This window comes from Rana temporaria, chromosome 4, assembly GCF_905171775.1.
Source record: "Rana temporaria chromosome 4, aRanTem1.1, whole genome shotgun sequence".
NCBI lineage: Eukaryota > Metazoa > Chordata > Amphibia > Anura > Ranidae > Rana > Rana temporaria.
In genome coordinates this window covers 112,240,655-112,257,732 of record NC_053492.1, presented here as the reverse complement: position 1 = coordinate 112,257,732, position 17,078 = coordinate 112,240,655, and the positions used below count along the sequence as shown (strand labels likewise).

Sequence of the window (17,078 nt, the reverse complement as noted above, 5' to 3'; positions counted from 1 at the left end):
ATGGTTACCTTTAAATAGCCATTCAAACCCCTTTGTGTCAACTTATCAGGTGTGCATGTTATTGGGGTATGCAAACTTTTGATCAGGGTCATTTGGGGAGTTACTGTTGTGATTATGATTTAAAAAGAGTAAACACAGTTGATTGATAATAAACACTAACCACGAGTGAAAGAAATGTTTTTTGTGTTATCATTCATATTCTCTGAAAAATGGCCAAGAAATATTAGGTGGGTGGTCATGTTATGGCTGATCGGTGTATTATATAAAAAATCCTGCCTCTTTGTCTTGTTTTTAAATGTTTTAGACAAATCAAAAATATGGACCGAAAATATATAAGCATGACCTGCAGATAACACTGACTGTAGCAATTAATACAGTTATGAAAGGAGTGAATATCCAGATTGCTGCAACACAGCTGTGTCCTGGCTAACACATCAGTTCTGAAACACCAGTGCCACCTACAGGCAAAACAAGGTACTCCACCACACCAACAGCCAAAGCTCTGCTCAGTGTTCACTATAAACATATATTTTTACCTTATATTCTGAAAGTGGAGGTTCACCCAAAAAATCTATTTTTAACATTAGATTGAGGCTAATTAAGGGGAGCAGAAACAAGTATTTTTTTTAAAATCAATGCCGTACTTACCGTTTTAGAGATAGATGTTCTCCCGCCGCTTCCGGGTATAATCTTCGGGACTGGGCGTTCCTATTTGATTGACAGCCTTCTGACCATCGCATACAGCGCGTCACGAGTTTCCAAAAGTAGCCGAACGTCGGTGCGCAGGCGCCGTATAGAGCCGCACCGAATGCGACCGTCGGAAGGCTGTCAAATAGGAACGCCCAGTCCCGAAGACCATACCCGGAAGCGGAGGGAGAACAACTATCTCTAAAAACGGTAAGTACAGCATTGATTTTAAAAAAAATACCTGTTTCTGCTTCGCATAATTAGCCTAAATTTAATGTTAAAAAAATTTTTTCGGGTGAACTCCCGCTGTAACTGCGCCCTTTTAGAACCACTTGGAGGCACTTTATCCAAGTTGCTTAGGGCACAAAATGCAACACTTTCTTCTGACTCCAGAACAGGATGAGGACAGTATGTAGCAAGAAGACGGTTAGCCAATTAGTCAGGTTGAAAAAAACAAAACAAAAAAAAAACATAAATCCATTTTGTTCAACCAATCGAAAAAGAAACAAATAAAAAATACACAGAAAACATCCATGTACAGAACCTTTAACCCACATTTCATCCAAGGGAGGCACAAAATAAAACCCTTTAAAGCATGGACCAATTTGTCCCAGCAGGGGGAAAAAATCCTTCATAATTTCCCCAACTATCCCTGGTGTTATTAGTATTGCCTATAAATGTTAACCAGAACTAGTTCTTGAGGGACTCTATTTGACATTTTTACAACTCTTACTGTGAAGCCTCTGTATATGGAGGTTAAATCACTTTTCCTCCAGTTGTACAAGTATATAGTGTCCCCTTAGCCCTTGTTATAACCCCAGAGCATTCTACATTCTAGACCAGTGGTTCTTAACCTGGGTTCGATCGAACCCCAGGGGTTCGGTGAGCGAGTCTCGGGGGTTCGATGGAAGACACACAGGGCCGCCGGTACAAGGCAGGGGCGGACGGGTGCCCTGGGCGATACCATTTTGTATAGGAGGGGGGGCGCAGCCGCAGGTGAAGCTCTGCCACGGACGCCGACGCGGCCATCGGCACTGTACAAATTGTGTGCCGAGTGCACTCCTGCATCCGGGACTGTCTCCTCCCGGCTCCCTTTCCTGTCTGCTGCAGCCTGTTTACTCCCCCTATGAAGGAGTCTCTTGGTCCCTTTCAGCAGCGTGACGTCACTCCACTCACGGCCGGAAGGGAGGGACTCGGAGCGCTGCGCAGAGAGAGCTAGAGAGGCAAGGACTAGTCTCGAGGAGCCTGCCTGACTAGTGGAATTTGACCCTAGCAGACAGTGTGCTAAAAAAGACTACTGAACTAGTTTAAAAGTAAGTAGAACCTGTTAAGAGCATATAATTAATTGGCTGGATTGGGGGGGAGGGGAGGAGGCTGACTGAGGTGAGGTGACCAGCACTTTATTAATATAAAATGGCAGATAAAGAAAATGTTTTTGTGTTATTTTAAATGAGCCTTCTCTGACTACCAAAAAAAAATTATATATATATATATTGCAGCCTCACTATGCCATCACACGCAGCCTCTGTCCTCTGTGCCCATCACACGCCGCCACTGTGCCCATCACACGCCGCCACTGTGCCCATCACACGCCGCCACTGTGCCCATCACACGCCGCCACTGTTTTGTGCACCTATGTATAAATATATACCTAAATATATACCTATGTTTTGAATTTGAAAAAATCATATTTTATTTTTCCAATTAAGAAGGGTTCGGTGAATGTGCATATGAAACTGGTGGGGTTCAGTACCTCCAACAAGGTTAAGAACCACTGTTCTAGGCATTAAGATAAAAAAAACTTCTGTGTGCAGCAGCCCCCTAATACTCACCTGAGCCCCATCTTAATCCAGCGATGTTGCATGAGAGACTCGGCTGACACAGCTGACGCCATTGGCTCCCGCTGCTGTCAATCAAAGTCAGAGAGCCAATCAGAGGAGAGGGGGGGCAGGGCCACACTGCAGCTCCATGTCTGAATAGACACAGAGCAGTGGCTCAGCTCAGGAGCCACCATGGTAAGCTGCTTGCTGTGGGGGCACCCAGCAGGAGGGAGGCTGGCGAAGGACCTGAGAAGAGGAGGATCTGGGTTGCTCTGTGCAAAACCACTTCACAGAGCAGGCAAGTATGAGATGTTTGTTATTTCTCAAATTTAAAAAAACACAACTTTAATATCACTTCAAGTTTACAGTTAGGGTTGTGGGGTTCAGTGCTACGGAATAGGTCAAACATTTAGAACTATGTCATTTTAGAGATTTTGATGCTAGCATCAATGCGCCAGCAAGGGAATAGTTAGGTAAAGATCTGCCTGCTCCTACATCACCAAGACCTGCAGGCCAAATCCAGACCACCAGGCCATTTCATGTGGCCCTTGCACCTTTCCTGCAGCACCCCTAGTCTCTGCCCCACACCAGTCTCAGTAGTTGGTAGCGGAGAAAAAAAAAGAAGAAAGAAATCCTCCGCCAGATCCTGCAAAAATTTTCGTGCAGCCGCAGAGAGGCTTCTCTCTACCCACCACCAGCCAGTCGGCAGCAGAGAGGACAGAACTCCTTCTACAGATCATGCATCTCTCTGTGCAGCTGCAGAACCCCCTCGCCTTCACCTTCCCTGGCCTCAGCATTCAAAAGACTCCGGAAGCTGACTCCAGCCCTCCTCTGGTCCTCCTGCAGACCCTGCACTTTCTGCTTTGCAGCAGCACAAGGGCAAGGGGGGGTGCGCTATGACGTAAGAGGGTGGGGGACACTTGACTTCTGATGCAAGGGGGGTGGGGTGCTCTAAAAATCTAGTTTTACAGATAAAACTGGTCCTTTGAGGGCAATCATAATGCTGATGCATCCTGTGATCAAATGGAGTTTGACACCCCTGTCCTACAGTGTTGTTTTTTTCCTTTAGGGGAGATGTCAATTCTTGTTATTTAGACTGGGATCTCAGTGACATTTAATTTAATTCACAACTGGATTTCCAGTGCTGTGAAAACAAGATACGTATTGCATCACCTATGGACCCAATACAAATGCAAAGTGCGTTGAATGGCACCACATTGCAACCCTGGTCATGCAGAGATGCATAGCAAGACATGCCTTACTGCAATGCACAGATGTGAGGACCACCTTAGGCCTCATGTACACAGACACTGAGACGCAAGATCCTCACTGCTTTTTGGTGCTTGGGGAGCTGCATGTGCTACTTACATCCAATACAAGTGAATGGCTCTACTCGGGTATACACAGATGGCACATTAGGGGAGAAGCATGTACGCACATGTGTGGGTGGATGTAGAAGCTATCAGTGTTTACCTGAGCGCGACATTCACTTGTATTGGTAACTGTACCCAAGCGTTCATGTGCATGAGGCCTTGCATTGGTGGATTCCATTGCTAATCTTTCTGAAAATGCTAGTTGCCTGGCTTTTACGCCGACTCCCTGACCTGCAAGTACACTATGCAGATCAATAAAATCCTGCTAATTATACTGTGAACACCAACACTGACTGCTTTTCATACCATTGTGTGCCTGCAGATCAGTCTGCTTAGGAGTACTTTTATATCCATTTAACATTCTATCTCACCCAGCCCTGATGAAGGGGGATTGTGTGGCCCCCCGACACACCTTGAATGCTTGCTGTAACTAAGATGGACAATGAAGACTTTGGACTCCCAATGATTTGAAATTTGGCGCTCTTTTTGACTTATTACACATAAAGGGAATGGCAGCTTCTGTATTTTTCTGTACATACAGTACATTTCTCTATTTTGCAAGCCGCCGGTGTTTCCGCCCGATTTCATAATCCTAAAAGGCCTTTCCAAAATCTAGATGAAAGGCCAAGTATCTCAGTACATTTCCTATGATGTCATTATAAACATTGCAGCACAGAAAAATGTCCTGCATGGACAACAAATGACTCTAGAGGGCGATCATGAACATATTATTCAAAAGACTCAACAACCACATAAATAACAGGACTAAAGAAAATGAAATATGACCCGTAGCAAAAATACCGACTAGAAAACAAAAGAAAAAATTTGGAATTGAATTTAGGAAAATTCTCCTCCTAAAAATGTATGGATTTTAGGTGCTACAAGATATTATGGATTACGTACAGTGCCTTGAAAAAGTATTCATACCCCTTGACATTTTCCACATTTTGTCATGTTACAACCAAAAACGTAAATGTATTTTTTGGGGGTTTTATGTGATGGACCAACACAAAGTGGCACATAATTGTGAAGTGGAAGGAAAATGATAAATGGTTTTCAAAATTATTAAATGGTTTAAAAATGTGGCGTGCATTTGTATTCAGCCCCCTTTACTAACAATAGGTTTTTCTAGAAGTGAAATTTAAAGTGTAGTTCTACTTAAAGCAGAACTTTACCCATAACAGCTTGATAAAAAATAATATTCTTTAGCAAGGAACATCTATTCCACATTAATATCTATTCTACCAAAATTAGTGTGTGCTACAAATTGCCTCCAGCATTGCCAGAGTGTCTTCTTGCTGGAGGCTGCCATTTTGCTGAAGCCCAGAGCCCCTTAGCAGTAGTCAATGATATAATGGAACTAAACATATTGATTTACCAGTTTAAAAAAAAAAAAAAAAACAGATACATTTCTAGAATGCCAGGATTGCCAACTGTCACATTTGCTTGTGTCCCCAACCAAACTTTCAAACCATCAAATGACTGGTGTCATGACTGATCACATGTGAAACACCATGGCAGCTGCAGATCAAACAGAAGCAGCTTCCTTGGCTGTAAAGGCTTTAATTCTGTCAGCAGATCGGCCTCTACAAACTCAGCAGTGCCTAAAAATGGAGAGCAACTGAGCATGTGCAGAGAAGGGTGAGACAGTGTATTACTGGATTTAAAACAGTATAGACACTTATTTTTAATGTGTTACATAGCTATACCTGCAAAAAAGGCCAGACTGAAGTCATCTAGCAGGACTTAAAGAGGAGTTCCACCCAAAAATGGAACTTCCTCTTAACCCACTCCTCTCCCCCTTACATGCCACATTTGGCATGTAATTTTTTTTGGGGGGGGGAGTGGGGGCCTCAGGAGAAGGGGACTTCCTGTCCCACTTCCTCCTTCCGCCGAGGGGCTGCAAAGGCGATTAGCTTAATCGCCTTTTCACAGCCCCTCCCTGTAGGCGATCGCCTAGGACACGTCAGGTCCTAGGCGATTGCCTGTCCAACCAAACAGCGCAGCGCCGGGCCGCGCGCGCATGCGCAGTGGGTGCCTGGCCGTGAAGCCGAAAGCTGTCACGGCCGGGTGCCCACAGTGACGATGAAGACGCCGGCCGGGGAGGGGGGGGGAGAGGAGCGGACCCCCGGCCGGCACGTCGCTGGAACGCTGGAACAGGTAAGTGTCAGTTTATTAAAAGCCAGCAGCTACACTTTTTGTAGCTGCTGACTTTTAATAAACTTAAAAAATGGGTGGAAAACCCCCTTTAAATTTTCAGCTTCATATAAATACATCCCTGAATAGCCACAAAAAGGATAGAAATTCAATTTGTGTGTACCAAATGCATTTTCAAACCCAGTTAGTACCTTGTAAAAATAGTAGCGACACCATCCCTGTGCTGTACATATCCTGTGTGGAGAGCAGAGCTGTGGGAGGGACACAGCAGACTCCACCCACTACAAGCTTCTTGAAAAAAACTACAGGAGGGGGCGGAGACAAGACCAGGTACACAGCACAAGGAGAGAGAGCAGGGACCGGTCTGTATTACAGGAAGCTCTTACACAGCGGTAAAGTTTCACACTGGAATACTGCACAGATCTGAAAAGGGGATACACCAAGCACACCAAGATTCAAGGGAGAATAAACATGGCTTCTCCATTTAGACTATAATTACTTACCCAAAAGTTCAGCTTTAAAGTCGTACTAAAGGATACATTTTTGCATTCACAGTATTAAGGTAAAAATGACCCAGTAAAATTACAACCGCTCCACCTCTTTCCCATCCACAGACACCTACTAGCTATCTCTGTCACCACAGCCTCCATGATCCATGCCTTTCCTTCAGGACTTCCTGGTTGTTGAACGATTGGCTCCTGCAACTGTCAGGAGCTGGAAGGAGGGAGCAAGGGTGTGGCTTGCCGAGCGCTGCATGTTTCAAAGGATGCACACAGCCCTTCCCCAGCTGGGAATGAGCACACATTTTCCTGTAGGGCAGATACTGAATAGCAGGATGAATTAATGAACCATGAGGGCACTCACCAGTGGCCTCGCAGGCCATTAAGAGCTACAAGTTATCTGCTGCGTTGATGGACCAGACTTGCAGTTCATTCATTCACAGAACCCAGTGAATGAATGACACCACAGTTTGGGCAGAGCACCGCATAGCCATGCCGTTTTGTCCACCGCCTGCTGTTAGGGGGGTGGGGGCACACGGCATCACTGCAAGGGCTGATGCAGTTTAGTGTCCCGCGAGTAGGCAGCCCCATTGAAAGTAATGAGAGGCTGCTGGCTCTCATAGTCAATTGCGCTCACTCGCATTTAAAACGGTCAGGCTGCAATCACATGCAAAGATTCAGCACAAGTGTGAATGCACCCTAAAAGCCTCCTTAGTGTAGACATCCAAAAGCCTTAAAGATTGCTTCTGCGTACCACCATTTTGGATATGATGTCAGTAGCCCAAGCAGAATCAGAACTCTGTCAAGTAACACCCTGTAGTATTTCCACCCAAGAGCCCGTTCACAGCAGGGGATCCATGAGCAGATCTCCTGCTGAATCAGAGCCAAACGGGAGGGCTGTCAGTTTTTTATTTTTACATCCGTGTCCATTTAGCTTTTGTCCAGTGGACAGGAGCAGACCCGTGATAGCTCTATGGGTGATTGTATGTAAATGGGCTCTTGTGTTGGTTTACATCAGGCTACCTCCGATCTGTCAGGTTTAGGCTAGCGGTGCACCAAATGGTGCCGAAACCAAAACTACAGGATGCACTTGGCCAAAAACCACAGTTTAAAAAAAAAAAATATATATATATATATATATATATATATATATATATATATATATATATATATATATATATATATATATATATATATATATATATATATATATATATATATATATATATATATATATATATATATATATATATATATATATATATATATATATATATATATAGTTGTATTATATTCAACTTTTTATTAATATCATGAATCTCAATGAGTATGAATATTATTGTCGTCCATTATTGGCACCTAAAGCTCAAGAAAAATGTATCCTTTAAAAATTCTATGTATGTCTTCATACTGGTCTATTGAGCTTCCATTGTGGTTTTTAAAATCTTGCTTGCTGCATTTTTGGTCAGTTAAAAAAAAAAAAAAAAAAAAAAAAAAACGCACCTCCCAGTTGAAATGCACTGAAAACGCAGCAAGAAACGCATCAATAACACACAAGTGTTACTTTTTTTTATGCCATCTGAGTAAAATGACCTATGAAAAAGAAACCATAAGCATAGTAAAATTGTGATAAAGTCGTGGCAAAATCACAAGCGTTTTCAGCTCCATTATCAAAAAAATTACAATAACACCATTTTTAGCCCATATGTTTTGGCCGCCGAAATTTCGGGGCCTGGAAAAGTGGAAAAGCATACAGCCCTTTTACGTTCTTTTTCCTGGACAGACTCAGGAGGTAGGTAAAGCCTCACACACGATCGGACTTTCATATGACTTTTCCGTGGATTTTGGTCTGAAGGGGCGTTGGCCGTGAACTTGGTATGCATACACACAGCAGAACATTTTCAGCCAACTTTCACCGAATCAAGTGGCTTTTCAGCTCTTTACCGCCACCCTTTGGGGAACTTCTGCTATTGTTGTCTGATCTTTAGCATTGGTTCTGAGCATGCGTGTTTGTACTTTGGACTGTAGTCCGATGGACTTGTGTACGCACGATAGGATTATCCTCCATCGGACATTTGTTGCTGGAAAGTTTGAGGGCATGCACAGCGAACATTTGTCCGTTGAAAAACCGAAAACAATTGTCCGATGGAGCATACAAACGGCCAGATTGTCCGATAAAACACGTCCGTCGGACCATTGTTGTCAAAAAGTCAGATCTTGTGTATGGGTCTTTACTGTGAACCATGGGTGCTCAACCTGTGTCCCTCCAGCTGTTGTGAAACTAAAGTCCCACGAGGAATTGCAAGGCTGACCGTTAAAAGCATGGCTCCCAAATGCAGAGGCATGATGGAACTTGTAGTTTAGCAACAGCTGGAGTGCCACAGGTTGAGCACTCATGGTTTAAATCAATGATCCTCAAAGTACGGCCCTCCAGCTGTTGCGGAACTACACATACCATGAGGCATTGTAAAACTCTGACATTCACAGACATGACTAGGCATGATGGGAATTGTAGTTCCTGAACTGGAGGGCCATAGTTTGAAGACCCCTGGTGTAAATGGACACAAAGTCTGTTTACATCTGACCACCCATAGAGCTGCATAGAGCTTCTTTTTTCACATGGGCTTTCTGGTCAGTTTATCAGGTGGACGTAGACCTGATCAGAAAGCCCATGAGAAAGGGAAAAAGTTGTCCTAAGGAAATGGTTTTCCTAAAGTTGACAAATTTACCAACAACTTCAAAGGCACATTGCATGTGAAAGTCCTATGGAAAAAAAAAATGCTGAAAGTAAGCATTTCAAATACTTGCTCTTTCAAAAATTGGTAAATTGGTGACAAGGACTCTGTAAGAATCCCTCTTGGTGTCAGGGCTTCCCTACAGATTTCTGCTGGCCAACATATTCCATGGAAATTACTCAGGGCAAGATTGCAGAAGGAAATGCCTTGATGTTGGATTTATAAAGCTATAAAATTCTTCAATAAAACATACCGCAGGAATGTGGGAAGATCATTTTATAACCTCCATGTTATCTAGAACATTTATAGCGAGTCACAATTTATAGGGCTTCAGTTAAGATTGTCGCTCCAGTGACAACACACATGAAAAAGAAAAAGCAGTCGTTACAAGTTCCTGTCATCTCACACACCTGCTATGAACAGCTGTCATAAACAGACATCCTCTGTATTGTAACTGACAAGTGCAGCAGCCGGCACTGTGTAACCATTTCTCCTTCTCACACATACAATGGCTGATAACATCCTGCTTTCTTTCTGCCGAGGAGCCCAACACACATAACCAAGTACTCAGCAACAGAATACATACAGCCAGGAAGGTTAACATATCTAAAGCCTAAACCTTTGTTACATTTGTGTCTAGAGTAGGATTTTTTAAATTTTTGCAGTTTGTCCCCCATTGGGGGGAATTCCCTTCACCTTCTGGCCCTTAGAACAGGAAGTGAAAAGAAAGCTCTCCAAAATGAAAAAAAAATCTCCTCTTAGTCCTCACTGGAAGAAGTGTCCCTATTCAAAGATTTACCTTCTATTCCTATTCTGGTGACATCAAAAATGTTTAACTTATTTTTAGCCCTAGTTAGAGTTTGTAAAATTAAACTATGAAATTAATTGAAAGAAGGGGATTGGTTGGGACTTTATATGAAGCACAACTAAGGAAAATAGGAATGCAAAGATGTATTTAATGATTGCTAATGGATATACACAGAATCCATGGTAAAAATATGTTGACAGTAAAAGGCACTTTGACAGTTTATGTAAACAATATCAACGTAATTCACAATATATAGTAATAAACACATTAGCAAATAGTCCATTGTTCTAATACATGGTAAACATAGATTGTCTTGGAAATAACAAAACCAATGATAAAAATACATAATACTGAGGAATCTCAAAACACATAATTGCAATGGTGTGGCATTTGACTGGAGCTCTACGCGTTTCTTGGCTGTTACCACTCATCAGGAGCAAATACCAAATTCCCATAGTGCCTTCAGTTGTCAACACCATTTATTAAAAACGTTATTTATCCTTTAGAGTGTTTGGGAATATTTTTTGTCCCCCCTCTTCCTTCTTTCCCCCTCTGTGCCAACCACCTACAGTAATCATTTTGCATTTTATTCATATTTGCTCCTGATGAGTAGTAACAGCCACGAAACACGTAGAGCTCCAGTCATATGCTACACCATTGCAATCATGTGTTTGAGATTCTTCAGTATTATGTATTTTTATCATTAAATTGTATTATCATTTCCAAGACAATCTATGTTTACCATGTATTAGAACAATGGACTATTTACCAACGTGTTATTACTATATAATGTGAATCATGTTGATATTGTTTACATAAACTGCCAAGGTGCCTTTTACCATCAACAGTGCTACATATTTTTACCATGGATTCTATTGTATATCCATTAGGAGTCATTAAGGCTGCATTCACACCCACGTTTTCAGCTCATAAATCGCTCGAAAAAAACGCCTGAAATACGCCCAACAAGCAAAATCCCATTCATTTTAATGGCATCTGTTCACATCGGAGCATTTTTTCACCTGAAGCAAAATGCCTGAATAAATGCTCTAAGCGGAAAAAAGAACATGAGCTTCTTTGGGGCAGATTACAGGCATTTTTCTGCTTTTTACAATGGTGACCTGAACAAAATCACAGCAAAAAAAAAAAAAAACGCTGAAAAAACGCAAGACTTTGAAACGCTCAGGTGTGAATGCAGCCTCAACATATCTTTGCATACCCATTTCCTTAGTTGTGCTTCATATAAAGTCTCAACCAATCCCCTTCTTTTAATACATATATTAGGGTTGGAGGCATATGAACTTACCCACACATTGCCTCATATAAAGTCCCAATTTCTCCTCCCTTCCCTTTTGCAACTATAAAATGAATATGCCGTCATCACAGCAAGTCTTTAAATTGTAGGACTTCCCCTCTAATCTTTTTCAGGTAATAACTTAAAATTTTTGGAGTTTCCCTTACTTTCCATTCAGGTCAGCAAGACGATCGTAGAGGGTGAATAAGCCTAGCAGCACACAGACAGCAATAAAAACGTAGGAGATATTAGCAATATATATTACAGGTATGCAGATTGCAGGGTTCAGTAATGTTGTTTATATTGCTACAAAAGCTTAAACCTCCTATTTCACATAATGTCAAGCAAAATAATTGTACTTGGAGTAAAAGCCCTGGCACCAAAATATTATTTAGGGCCCATTTCAAATGTTAGCTTGCAATTTCTCAAATAATTGCTTCTACAGCGGAAAGGAGCATTATCAAGTAAAAAAAAAAAAAAAAAAGTCCCTCTGCATGGTAGGCTTAGAGCTGCAATAAAATTTTACAGTCGAAAGATGTAAATGACTTTAGGTCCAATTAGGGTTTCATGCACTATTTAGCAAATAAAAATAGCATCAGCAGCAGAAAAGTGTGAACAAACCTTAAATTCGAATGGTGCAAAAAAACAAAAAGTGTTCCGTCTATACAATATTGCTTAGCCAGGAGTTTGTAAACTGCAGGGCTCAGATAGCTTCTATCTGCTGTAGAAAAGCAGTAGGGAGTACACCGACCTCCAGCCAACTGGAGGTTATCTGTAAGCTGTTCAAGTCTGGGCAAACTGCAGTCTTTCTGCCTTTTACTTTTGCAAACCTCTATTACTCCTTAAAGATCTTCCCTACTTCTCCTCCAGCCCTCTGAACTCCTCAAAGAGCCTTCTATGTCTCCTCCAAAGCTTTATCATTCCGCTAAGATCCCCCTACTTCTCCAACTCAAAGATCCCCCTACTTCTCCAAACCTCTGCCCCACCTCAAAAGATCCCCCTACTTCTCCTCCAAACTTCTGCCCCACCTAAAAGATCCTCCCACTTCTCCAAACCTCTGCCCCACCTCAAAGATCCACCTACTTCTACAAACCTCTGTCCCACCTCAAAGATCCCCCTACTTCTCCTCCAAACTTCTGCCCCACCTCAAAGATCCACCTACTTCTCCTCCAAACTTCTGCCCCACCTCAAAGATCCCCCTACTTCTCCTCCAAACTTCTGCCCCACCTCAAAGATCCCCCTACTTCTCCTGCAAACTTCTGCCCCACCTCAAAGATCCCCCTTCTTCTCCTCCAAACTTCTGCCCCACCTCAAAGATCCCCCTACTTCTCCAACTCTCTGCCACTCCTCAAAGATCCCCCTACTTCTCATCCAAACCTCTGCCCCACCTCAAAGATTCCCTACTTCTTCTCCAACTCTCTGCCACTCCTCAAAGATCCCCCTACTTCTCATCCAAACCTCTGCCCCACCTCAAAGATTCCCTACTTCTTCTCCAACTCTCTGCCACTCCTCAAAGATCCCCTACTTCTTCTCCAACTCTCTGCCACTCCTCAAAGATCCCCTACTTCTCCTCCAAACTTCTGTCCCACCTTTAAAGATCCCCCTACTTCTCTTACAACCCACTGAACTCCTCAAAAGATTCTCCTACTTCTCCTCCGAAGTGGTATCATTCCTCTAAGATCCACCTATGTCTTCTCCAAAACGCTGTCACTCCTCAAAGGTCATCGTGATCTCTCCTCCAAATCTCTGCTACTCCTCAAATATCCCCCCTCAATGATTATTTTACTTCTCCTCCAAAGCTCTATCATTCCTCTAAAATCCCTCTACTTCTCCAAAACGCTGTCACTCCTCAAAGCTCCTCCCTACCTTTCTTACAGCCCTCTGTCCCCTCCTCAAAGATCACCCCTACTTCTCCTCCAAGCCTATGAACTCCTCAAAGATCTTTCTACTTCTCCTCCAAACCTATATTGTTCCTAAAAGATCCCCCTACTTCTATTATAAAGCTGGTCATACACCATACAATTTTCTTATTTGATTTTCTTTAGATTTACCTTCATCTATGTAGTGCAATGGTCTGCCTGATTGCATACAAATTGAAAATGTTTAGGTTTGACCTCATATTATATGGTTTTGGTAAATCTAAATGAAAGTTGTACAATAAATTGTATAATGTATGGCCAGCCCTAATCTCTGCCATCTCTCTTCAATGAGCTAAGTCCCATAGCTCTCTCCTGACCTGTTCTCCTGTTATCAGCCGGATAACTCCTGAGAAAGTCTCAGACTTTTTAGACAAAAGCAGCAACTTTTGTGTGGGGAGGTTGCTAAAATAGATTAGCAGAGAGCAGGTCCTATTACAAAACACCTCCGAGGGTCTCTGCCTATGATGAGAGGGGGTGTGTGCCTTTCCTTCAATCAGCAATGCTAACTATCTTGGCTGTATGCCCAGACATCACACTCTGTGTTAACCAGGAAGAGAAAATCTCCTAACATGATCTGAACTTTCTAAACAGTATATAAAATATGGAGACAGGAGATATACATGTAAAACCTATGTAGGGAGATTTGGTTCATCTCTGTGTATCATCTGAGGCTGTTCACTTCACTGGGTGTTTGGAGGGTTTACATCCACTTTAAAGATTCTTCCTACTTCTCCTCCAAACCTATATCGTTCCTCAAAGATTCCCCCTACTTCTCCAAACCTCTGTCGCTAGTCAGACAACCTACTTCCAAACCTTTACAATCCTTTTAATTCTAACCCCAAATGTTTATATTTTCAGAAGCACTGCTTTGGTGCTGGAATATTGATTGTAGTGAATATAAAAACTATCTCTTCCCACCCCAATAATAGGATTCTTTTTTGCTTGCATGCATATTGCTCCTACGGTCGGTCAGGATAGTCACATCTATCCTCGACAGGGACATGTACCCAAATCCCTTTCTCTTCTAGGTCACCTGTGCCTTGATTTTTTGCTCTCTTTTCTGAGAATGCCTTAATTTTTTTATTATTATGATGATGATTATTAAAACATTGGCTAGTGTGCCCTACTCTGAGGCAGGTCCAGCCCCAAAAAGCATTATCACAGGCAAAAACATTTTCTCTATTGTCTCACAAGTACATGGTCAACGTTGGCAGTCTGATAAACCCAGGCCCTGGAAATAGAGGGTACAAAATCGCCAGCCTCATTATCAGAGACGTAAAGAAAAACTGCACATATATGAAAGTATTCAGGAACATAGCAACAAAGAGGAACACACATTTAATACATCAGCATATAGTTAAAGGGGTTATAAAGGTAAAAGTTTTTTTCCTTAATGCATCAAGGTTAAAAAAACATCTGACAGCAAAGCCCCCCCCCCCCCCCCCGAGACCCCATTTTACTTACCTCACCGTTCGAAAGTCCCAGGCGTGTGCTTGTCATCCTGTTCGGTTCCCAGCCTGGCCGTTGATTGGCTAGGCTGGGCGGATTGATAGCAGCACAGCCATTGGCTGGCGCTGCTGTCAATCAGAGTGGATGACGCGGCGCGCCGGAAGGGGGGGGCGGGGCCGAGTGATACAGTCGGCGGCTATGGCCGCCGCTGTATCACGGGAGCGCGCTTGCAAAAGCTTTCCACCATGCGAGCTCGCATGAAGGTAGAAAGCTTTTGCGAGGAGGAGCCGAGACAGCCGCCTCGGGACCCTAGAAGACAGGATTCGGGGACACTCTGTGCAAAACGAGCTGCACAGTGGAGGTAAGTATAACATGTTTGTTATTACAAAATAAAATAAAAAATTCTGCCTTTAGTGTTCCTTTAAGCAACTATAAAACAGAATATTTTTTTTGGAAGGATAGAGATGATACACGAGTGACTGAGGCATTCAGAAAGAGAAAGATAAGTGAGGAGTATACAAGCGTTGCCCTACTTACAAATGGAGGGAAACAGGAAGTGAGAGGAAATCTACCCCTAGGAAGGGAAATTCTCTCCTGTAAGAGTTAATATGGGAAAAAGGTGTCTCCTCTCCGCTAAAGCTTTATTATCAATCCTTGTTTCCCTAATAACCCCAATTTTTCAAAATACAATTGTCATTGGGACAGAATGTGAGGTGAAATCTTCTGAAAAGATGCACACAGACAGCAAAACAAATGTTATAAGAGGGATAACCCTTCCCTAGGTTTTCCAAAAAGCTTAAAAATAGTTTTTTTGGCTGGAGCTACGAAAAAAATAAAAAAAATAAAATAAAAAGTACCTATCCTGACTTACAGATTCAACTGAAGAATAAACCTACAGTCCCCATCTTGTTTGTAACCCAGGGACTGCCTGTAGTACAATGGAATGATAGTAAAAGGACATTAGATGTTTAGCTAAAAAAAACAACTGACTAAGGTTTGAAGGAGGAATGAGAAGAACAACGTGTGTGGAGACATGTTTAGTGTTCATATCCTATTCACAGTTTCTGAAACTACAACTGCAAGACTACCAGAGCTAAAACAAAGTTCATACTTAAAAGGAAGAGCAGGAAAAAGCAGATAATGTGCAGCAAAGTGCACAAAGATACTTACACCTAGGAATGGAGTGGGAATGATAGGGGACAGGTGGCACTTGTTCTGAGGTGTAATGCCTGACAAAGAATAACGATGGTAACAGGTGTGGGATAATTACTCAGTTACAACACACCCATTATAATGGTAAATTCCCCACCCCCACCTTCATGCACATAACCATCCCCTTCATCTGCTGTAGGGAAGCACATCATTCGAGCCAGAGGCCACACAATGATGAGGGACTTTATTTTTATAAATTAAAGTGCATGGTAAAATATTGTAGGTACCATTACCTGCCAGAACAGAAGTGAGGAGATACTCCCACATAGGTCAATGCATATAATTGCCAGCAGACCAGGGGCCTTCAAATTCCAATTCAAAAGGTTTTAGGGACAGTTCATACCACATGCAGTCCAGCGTTTTTTTTTTTTTTTTCTGGAACTGACTGCACTGGTGTGAACTATACCATTGGAAACTATGTAACCATCCATGAGTTTTTGATACAAAAAAAAAGAAAGTAGAAAATGCTGCATTTTTCCTGCACTGGAACGAGGTAAAACGCATCAAAAATGCACGGGAATGCACTAAACGGCAGTGCAGTGGGAAAGAAAAAACAGCAAACAAAAAAGAAGCAACGCATCCGGAAATGCATTAAAAATGCACCAAAACGTGTCAAAAACGCACATGCAGAAACACATCTGGAAGAGATCTGGAGTGTGTTTTTGTGGTGTGAACCAGCCCTTATTCAAAGCGACCACATCCCAGAAAAAGAGAGTGCAACGCATTCCATAAAGAAAAGAACCAAGTAATATGGTTAGCTTGAGGATGCATCTAAAATGTCTGCGTACACTAGCCTTAAAGTAGAACTATAGGGAGGCTTATAACCCCGTCAAATATTTTTTCACCATCTGTGTCCCATTGCAGAGACTTCCCTTCACTTCCTGTCCCATAGCCAAACAGGAAGCGAGGAGGAAATCCCTGTAAATCAAGGGAATTTCCTTGGGACCCTCAGGTCATCAGAACTAGTGTCCCCATTGGAAGATTTCCCCTCTATTACTTTTCTGGGGACAACCCACAATTTGGGTAATTTATTTTACCTTCAATGATAAACAGGACAGATAGGATATGGTTAATTTCCTTAACATGGGCACAGACGGCAATAAAAACTCATAGGTGATCTAATC

The 17,078-nt window shown here is 42.4% G+C and overlaps 1 protein-coding gene across 7 annotated transcripts in view; it reads right to left on the bottom strand.

The window, feature by feature from the left end:
* The window catches only part of TFDP2 (transcription factor Dp-2), a 110,095-nt gene that overhangs the window by 49,175 nt on the left and 43,842 nt on the right, over positions 1 to 17,078 (bottom strand). Inside the window, exon 1 of one of the 7 annotated variants that reach the window (XM_040348796.1) lies at positions 15,913 to 15,980. The exons of the other annotated variants lie outside the window; for them this stretch is intronic. The gene's annotated coding sequence lies outside the window, so the exon portion shown is untranslated. Of the gene's footprint in view, positions 1 to 15,912; positions 15,981 to 17,078 lie in introns of those variants that run through there. 7 annotated transcript variants of the gene reach the window in all.